General features: G+C 34.3%; 1 pseudogene; it reads left to right on the top strand.

Annotated features, from left to right (window-relative positions):
- Window positions 1–458: 458 nt before the first annotated feature.
- LOC132716017 (C-type lectin domain family 17, member A-like) lies at window positions 459–7,394 on the top strand (annotated as a pseudogene).
- The last annotated feature ends 1,619 nt before the right edge of the window (window positions 7,395–9,013 follow it).

The raw sequence follows: 9,013 nt of genomic DNA, 5'->3' as shown, positions 1-9,013 counted from the left end.
ACAGCTGGGGGCACTTGAAACGGAAAAATACATGTATGTGCAATAAAGCAATTAAGGAATATACTTAGAAAACAAATTGAAAATGTTTTCTGTGTGCAATTCGTAGCCGATCTAAGTGAAAAGCGTTGCAAACGTTTTCCATTCTGGTCACAGAATTATTATTTTAGTAAAACGGAGTGGGGCGAAAGATCTGAAATTTATCGCACAAGTTATTTGTCTTTATCTACATTAAACTGAACAATTATCTCGACAAATTATGTTCAGTCCATCGTGTCACAAATCCTTAGTGTAGTCCCTTTAAACTATTGCCCAAAATTTTTACTGATAAGACTGCGTATAAACTTGAAGTGCATGCATGTCTTTTCAGAACGGTACGAAAATTTACGATATCTAGACATATACATGTATATCTACATGTATATATATAGATGAAACAAAATGATTTTTGTATTGAATTTTTTGTCGGATTGTTATGTGGCATTACAGGTAAATTAAATTTCTTCTACATTCATTTAAACTGGTACAGATCTGTAATTCGTACTGTTTTTTACATTCAAATAAAATTAGAATTATTTGCCACATATAATAATAAAATTGAATCTGAGTTATTAAAGTGCACGTATTTCCAAAAAAGTTCAAAACAACACTGTGCATAGAATATTTGGAATTTTTTTTTTACATTTCTCTTTGACTAATTCATCTTTCCTGTTTCGGGCCATGTAACCTAAATTATTCTTTATGCGCCGTAAAAAACCAAACCAACAAAAAACAAACTTTTTGGCTGATAAGTCGAATTTTTTTCTTGAAGCCGCTTTCTTTTATTTCATTATGATTTTTATTTGTGTGCGTTTGAGAACAATTAGGTTTATGTTTTAAGGATACACAGTACGGGCTGCTATGATGGATGGCTCGCGTTTGATGGATCGTGCTATTACTTTGGAACTAACGCCGTTCATTTCACAGAAGCCGAGGTAACATGTACTAATTAATTCACTATGACTTGCATGCTATGAAGTAAGCAGATAAAAAATGAGTAGTTGGAGCAGAGAAGATGTAGATAACAGAGATAAGCAGCTCCTGTATACTACATTGAAATATCAAACCATGCCTATGAAAGTGAAAAAATTAGACATTTTGTAGCAAATAAAACTTAATGGATGTACTTTGATCTTTTTTATATTATACACCATTGAAAGGTAAATCTTTTATCTATTGCTGCATGTTAAAATATTGGTAACTTTCTATGCCTTTCACTTAGAAAAAACATAGCCAGAACATACCCAATAAGCCATAGTTTAGCCATGAATGTTTTGTATCAAAAATTTACAAGAATTCTCTCATTTATTTAATGGAAACTGTAAATTGTTTTTACCTGCCAGACATAGACGAATGCATAAGCTTTCATAAAATGTATTACTTTACTGATTTTGACATCTGGTTAATAAGATTTCCTTGCTACAAGTTTGAAGTTTAACAAGCATGCGCGATATTTTAACAGGCTAGGAAGTTGCTTATCTCCTCTGTTATCTATGTCTCTGTTTGGAGACATTAAATGATACACGAGTACTGATACACTAAAAATCATTATGACTTCTATGTTAAAAACGAAGCAGATCAAAACATTGAGTAAATCTGAGACATAAAATAGGCAAAAAGTCAGAGCCAACAATGTGCCAGAGCATGGACAATCAATGCATTACTTGAACTAATGCGGCAAATTTAATTTGCATTTCTACAATAACTGTTTAACTCATTCCTTAAATAAGACGTTTAAGTTGTTTATTCGATGTCTTTTTATACATTTTGTAAACCCTTTGTAAAAATCCTACGACTTATTCAGAATGTAATTTAGCTTTTGCCATGACGGAACCGGAAGTGCATGAATATCCTTCGTCATCCGGGTAGTCTGGAAATGCTATATACCGTTGGCCTGTTATCCGGAAACAATATAACCTTTGATAATGGACGACTGGACAAGTCCATTAAAAAAAAGCTCAGCAAGTGAAGTGTTAGAAAGTTCTTATATTTTATGTTTGTTTTGTTGCTAGCATTTCTGTAGACAACATAATGGTGGACATCTTATACATGTAGATAGTAAACTAGAAAATGACTTCATCAAAAAGCAGGTTACGGATGTTTAAACGTGAGTGTTCTTTATTATTCATAATGGAACTCATCCCCAACATCAATGAAGTCGAGATCTATTGTGGTGATACAGGTGAACTATATAACAAAGTTTATTGATAAAAAAGTGGAAATTTACAATTCATTTATTAATTGTTTTGTGGGGTTTTGTTGTTGTTGTTGTTGTTTTGCGCATGTTTTGTCCCATAGGTGTTCGGCGCGTTGATTTGGTCGCGTGAAAACCTTAGACCAAATAAAATACTCCGTACAAAAAAAATAAAGAGGAGATCACTCTGCAGGACCATTACTTGGATTACGATTTTGAATTTGACATATCGGAAAAACGGTTTGTTATAGTTTTATATGATTGAACAGTTATTTTTTTACTATGAATATGAAATTAGGCAAGACCTGTGAACGGGGAAGTCGGTTAAAAAATTGTTCATTTTTCCGTTTTAGATGTGTCGTTCGGTATTTTATGCAACGCTTCCATTTACACTCGGAACATTCACCGGATTATTATTAATCCCGAAAAAGTTGCGTTTTCCGCCGCTATCGGAATACCCCGCCTTTTATCATTGTGTTACATTGAAAATGGCGGCGCCCAGCTAAAACTGACACTGAAATTTTAATTGATAGGTATAGAAATTCTTAAATTGTTCTTTATTTAATTTCCTCTTACATGTGTAGTCTATCCTAGCCGCGCAAGCCAAAGTCCGATCACGCTTTGCGGTCCGACCGTATGGTTCTGAATTTATAATTGTAAGCATATTCCTGGTGGATGGGTTTAACAGATGAGCTGAAATTGAAGGCACATGGAAATGGTTGATAACGGACAAAAAGCTGCCAACTTTAACAGGTTTGCCTTGATATTATCAACATTCTTATAGTGTCCCGTGAGGGCACCACTGTCCCGTAGGGGCCACCGCTGTCTCGTAAGGGCCATCGCGACACACACATAACTCGAAACAACGAAAACACGAAATTACGATTTTCGCCATTGTTGTTTCATTATTTCGCCTCCCTAGAGCGGTTCGTGAAATTATGTGCATAATGTTCTGTTCAAATAGACATTTATTTTTCTCTCTGGAGTAATGTGTTTTGTTTCCAATTTGTTTGTGTAAGCTTCGGTTACACAGAGATGCGACTGCAAGGCGACTTCATTGCGACTGATTTGTCGGCGACTTAAGTTTCAATTGAAACAAATTTATGCCAATATATGGAATACAAATATGATCACCGAGCGGTCGGCGGTTCGTTCTGCAACTAGTCTGTGATTGCTCGGCGACTCGTCAGCAATAATTCGGCGCAGAGACGGCGATCGGTCAGCGATTTGTTATAAATGTTCTGCGACTAGTCAGCGAATGATCGGCGATCCGTTCTTTCAGATCAGCGACTTATCGGCGAGTTTATGTTGTAAAATGCAGAAAGCAGTCATTTATCTGCTAGTTGTGGGGATGGCAACATCAGGTCTACACAAATGCAAGTTGTTCGGATACAAACTGTTAATCAGAATACAGCCATATATATGCAATGATGAAACACAGAAGATTGTTGAGAAAAAGGCGCCGTCAATATTGGATTAAGCACTGGCTCGTTCGAAGACCAAAGCATTTCAATGTGAACTGCTGAAGCAACTGAGGTAAAATGAACCTGTTAAAATCTATAAACAGAGGCGCAGAAGGATTGGTCTGCGCATGCTCAGAACTGTGTTCTGTCATTGCCGACTGATAGCCGATACGTTGCAACAAGTTCGTAAAGAAATCGCCGCATCTACGGCGCTAAGTCGCCGTCTTATCGACGAAAAGCCGGCGAATATCTCGTTTAACACTATCGCCGACTTGATAGCCGAACAGTCGGCAACATTCTTCGATGCAGCTGCGAACGTGTTGCGACCTCGTTGCGACTAAATAGTCGCAGCCAGGTTTTTTAGCATGTTCAAAAGACTGGCGGCGACTGATTTTGTCTCGCAACTTGTCGGCGTTTTTTCATTGAAACCTTTCCCGCGACCTTTGCAATTTTGCTGCGATTGTTGCTTGTTTACGATCGCAACTCGATCGCATCGCAAATCGCAAGCTCTGTATAACCGGACCATAAATATATACTAAGTAGTGTTGTTAGAAGATTCTTGTTTTAAAGATTCAACAAATCTGGTGAGGGATGTATATGGGATATATTTTTATATGTTCATATTGTGTAAACACCACTGTGATTATTGTATTTTTGTATTTTTGATTGAGTAGATTTTTTCCTTTAAAAAATATGAAAATGCGGGCTCTCCTATTTAAGTATTCTTCTAGATTTGGCCTTATGCCCGTGCCTTTTTATTCATATCAATCATTTTTTTTTATAAAAATGAGCATGTCTTAAACACAGATTGGCATCCAGGTGAACCTAATGGCGGGATGGCCGAGAGTTGTGTCATGTTTTACTCGCCGTTTGACTTTGCATGGGTAGACACACCTTGCCTTGGCAACTTTTACCCAATCTGTGAACTTCCGTAAGTGTTTTCTTTACTTTAAGTACATACCGACACAACATGTTTTAACTTCATTGAAGCAGGTAAAGTATCAAACATTAAGGTGACAACAGACACTTTCCGTGGTACTCACATAAATGTCATTTAAACCAACTTATTTTAGTAATAATTGTTATTTATTTAATCTTTGTGCATTAAATGTCGTTGATCAACATAAAAAATAACATTATTTGAAAAAAAATGCCTTTGTAAATGTTTGATTTTTAATAAAAATCCTAAAATTTTAAAATCGTCATATCAAAGTCATTTTTTATTTTTTTGTCATGAAATTTTGGAAAATAAACATACTTATAATATCTGGAAAACCGTGTCTCAAATTTTCTATCTTTTCTCAAAAAAATATTACGTAACGTCAAACATTTTATGCGACTTTTTTCACCATACATATTACGTAATTAAAGATAATTAAGTCGCTGATTGAGCAAACAAAAATCCCTGACACGGTTCCCTCCGTAAATAAATTCCCTTTCATGTGCTTTAAACCGCATGTTAATTGCTTGATTATTAAAAAAGTTATGCCGATTCAAAGTTAGTCCGACCCGCATCAAACGAAGTGTCATAAATCGGCTGTTCTCTCTCGGACCCCTACGTTTCACGCTAAATAATTGCATAATACACAAATATCGCACCAGAGAGGGTCACAAGTTGCGCTAACATACTCTAACAACATTTTATGACCCAGTGACATCTGACCAATTAAAAAGTTGCTGATTAATATCAGTTTATAACAGAAATTTCTTCAAATCTTAACGTGATTTACTGTCGGTCGCACATGTCACGTGACTTTCGGTAAAATTTGAGGCACTCGGTGGGGGGAAATGGAACGTATTTGCGCACCCGCTAGCGGGGTATTTAATTGTTTCACTTTTGAAGATTATTATTATTATCATCAGCATTATTATTATATTATACCAGCGTCACTCTGTCTGTGTATTCGTGTATGAAATTCCGTTAAAATATAAATTAAAATAACAAAAAACTGAGCTTCTGATGGTCTTTTAAAGTCCATGGTAAATGTAAAAATAAAAACGAGATATTATATATTTCTTCCTCTAAATTGAAATAAATGCTTGACATACTATAATAGAAATAAATGGTATCACTCGATCATTATGATCTGACCTTTATGACTTCTTTTATCATGAAAATCATCTATGCACGGCATAGATATCCAGTTTCTACTGGGATATACAATAAATTCCATACTTTGTCCCAGGTTTATTAGTACTGTGTTCGATTTACTGGCGAACAATTTATTCAGAGCATTCACTGATAGTATATATTAATATCTTTTTTTATTGATTCATAGAGAAATGATCATCCTTAAACAATCTAAAATGGTTTGTCAGGGACACCTTACCACAAGTCATATAGGCGTTCACATAAAAAATGTTGTCTGTTTTTGTTGTTGTTTTTACTTGACATTGTTAGAAAACGAGGTTGAATGTAAAGCAAGCCGATGAATCCGTACAAAAGTCCATATAAACTCAATGTAATATCTATCAGATTAACGGGACAGACAAATTATTTTTCACACATTATGGATATTTTAGCAACTATATTTTAAATCAACCCGTGGTCGTGCGATTTGCCGCTATGCTTAATTATTTATGTTTCATACATTATGTTACGTACATTGGCCGACAATTTCTTATTTTATAAAAATGCTTAATAAAAGGTAGACGATATTCATAAAAGATGTACGGTATTTGTACGATACATGAATTACGAGTAGTATGGACCAGTATGGACGGGTAATTCACGGATATATGGAACTACCGATTTCCCTCATTGACGCCTCAACAGGGGGCGGAGCGTTATCGATAATTGACAGGTTACGCGAATAGCAGATTAAAAAGGTACAGGTACCGTTTTAAAACGTTTAAAAACACGTTTTTTGGACTAACTGCTTCCAAAATTAAATCACGAATGTGTTCAGAAAAGGTTGATAAATCTTCTAAGCAAAGAATCTCATTTTAGGTATTTTCAGTAATAATTGACTCCGTTGTCACCTTAAGTGATTTTTCTTGTTGTTTTTGTCACATAATAATTCCTAAATCTTGTAAATTGCAGTTCAAAACAAAACACTGCGAATAAAATATTTGCAATTACCCTAAAAGCTGCATGCCTCCAGATGAATCAAAATATTTCAAGAAAATCAAACTTGAGAAAAAGTACTTCCAATTCATAAGAACAATAAAAAGAGTCAAGACTTAAGTTATAGTTTATATGTAATCGGCGATTTGTGACCGATTTTGCAGTATTTTTCACGATATTTCTGCTGCGTAACTTACGCAGTGAGGGCTATTTTTTGGGCATATTTTGACCTATGTTTTACTGGTTTACATGGGGTTGTAAGTGCTGTATCCATCGTGAAAATTGTTTTCTTTGTTCACTTGACAATATTTTACTTTTTAAAACATTTTCAAAATTTTCATGATTTGCATGAATCTGGAGGCGTGCTGCTTTAATGTTTCCATAAAATCCATGCGTACACTTTAAAGTTGCAAAATTGTCATTCTGTTGAAACGAAGTATATAAATGCAGAACAGATTGAACGTTATTCCCCACATAGATGGAACTCTTGAAATGTACAATGATATTTTTGTTTTAGGGAAGTAAACACCGAGACGGAAATAATAGGATGAAAAAAACTGTAATTTTGAAAAACAATTTCGTTTAAGTAATGAATAACAATTGTTATGTAGATAAAATAAAAGAAATAAATACATTTTTTCCGTTTTTATTCTGAGTCATTAACTGTGCGGGTCATACAGGATGTTCTAGTGTTCTAGTTAGCTTATATTATTATTATTTTTATTTATTTTTTATTTGTACAAATGTATATGTTTTTATGATAAGTATATCTGCTGGGAGGACATGTATAAACTTGTGCCCTGCCAAACAGGTAAGATTAACAATTGCTTCACTCTTTTTCATTTTGAACGGTCTATTATTTGTCCAAGAGATTTTAATAACCACAATTTTGACAAACCAGTTTTGGAAAAGGATCACTTAGAATCAAATAGAAGAAGACTCTCATTATGAATTATTTTTTTTATTTAAATACTTTCTGATAAATGTTAAATACCGTGATAGTATAGAACCCTATGCTACTAATAAAATATTGAGCCAATAGCAGTATATAGCATAGCGATACTGGAATAAGATGCGTCCACAGTCATGTGCTGCATAGCATTTTAAATACCACCATAAACTCATGACCTACAGAATTTTTGGAACAGATTTCCCTTGCATTGCTTTGAATTTGGAACAGTCCGTTTTTTTTTTAATTTGTAACAGTCCATTCAAATTCTAAGGGATTTCAAGACTACATAAATTGAGCTACCAGCAAAAGAGCTTGGCCAGACTGCACGAAAATGACTGGTCTATACCGATCGTAAAAATATGTTTGGTTCCAGCTGCTTAAGGGTTTAAATTTTTAAACTGACTCAAAATCACTGTTGTCTGTAATAGGAACTCCACTCTCAAAACATAAAATTTGAATTTCTGACATACATCAGCTGGGGAATTCAATACAGAAAGATATACAAAAAATAATTAAGAATCATACCCAGAAATAAATTTAAAAAATCGTATATTTGTACTATTCCTAGCCCGAAATGAGTGAAAAGCGTTGCAACGCTTTAAAAGTTTGGGTAATATTTAACAATTAGAATAATTATTCTGGAAAAACGGAGTGAGTGAATGATCTGAAATTTCGCACTCAAGTTACTGGTTCAGACCTACACCAAACAGAATATTAATCTTGAAAAATTATTTCCAGTCCCATCATGTAAAAAAAAACCTCAGTGGAGTCCCTTTAAGACAGGGATTCCAGTCCCGACAGTTACTGAATTCTATTCTGGGATAAAGTGTCCTCTTGTGTTAAAAGCTAATGCACGGATGTACAACTATGGGGATGGGCCTTTGAAATTTGTTATTTTAATAAACGTACCTACTAACAACCATTCTTGTCGTTGAAAAAATGGACAGAACAAACCGCAAAATAATCTTGTCCAGGACGATACTGTACTATAGTGAAAATTACTTACAGTCCATACTTTCAGAATAAACTGTGATAAAATTTAATGCAACTTATTTCGAAGCTATTTCTTAAATTTATATCAAAGCGAAAACAAGATTTTACTTTTGTTTATCATTAGTCTGAATAGTTAAAAGCGCAAAAAGAAATTGAACATGAAAGATGTCTTAAACAGGTTATAAAGAGTTGTTGATGTAACAACATCAATAGTATACAAAAATTTGTTAAGACTTGAAAAACAGTGGTGTAATAGTGAAAAGGATACGAAACGTCAAGGTTCCTAGTTGTCGTCTCTGGTTAATATT

The sequence above is a fragment of the Ruditapes philippinarum genome, unplaced genomic scaffold (assembly GCF_026571515.1).
Source record: "Ruditapes philippinarum isolate M1 unplaced genomic scaffold, ASM2657151v2 ctg50_1_1_1_1, whole genome shotgun sequence".
NCBI lineage: Eukaryota > Metazoa > Mollusca > Bivalvia > Venerida > Veneridae > Ruditapes > Ruditapes philippinarum.
Note: the sequence above shows the minus strand (reverse complement) of the source record. Positions and strands in the feature narration are given on the sequence as shown.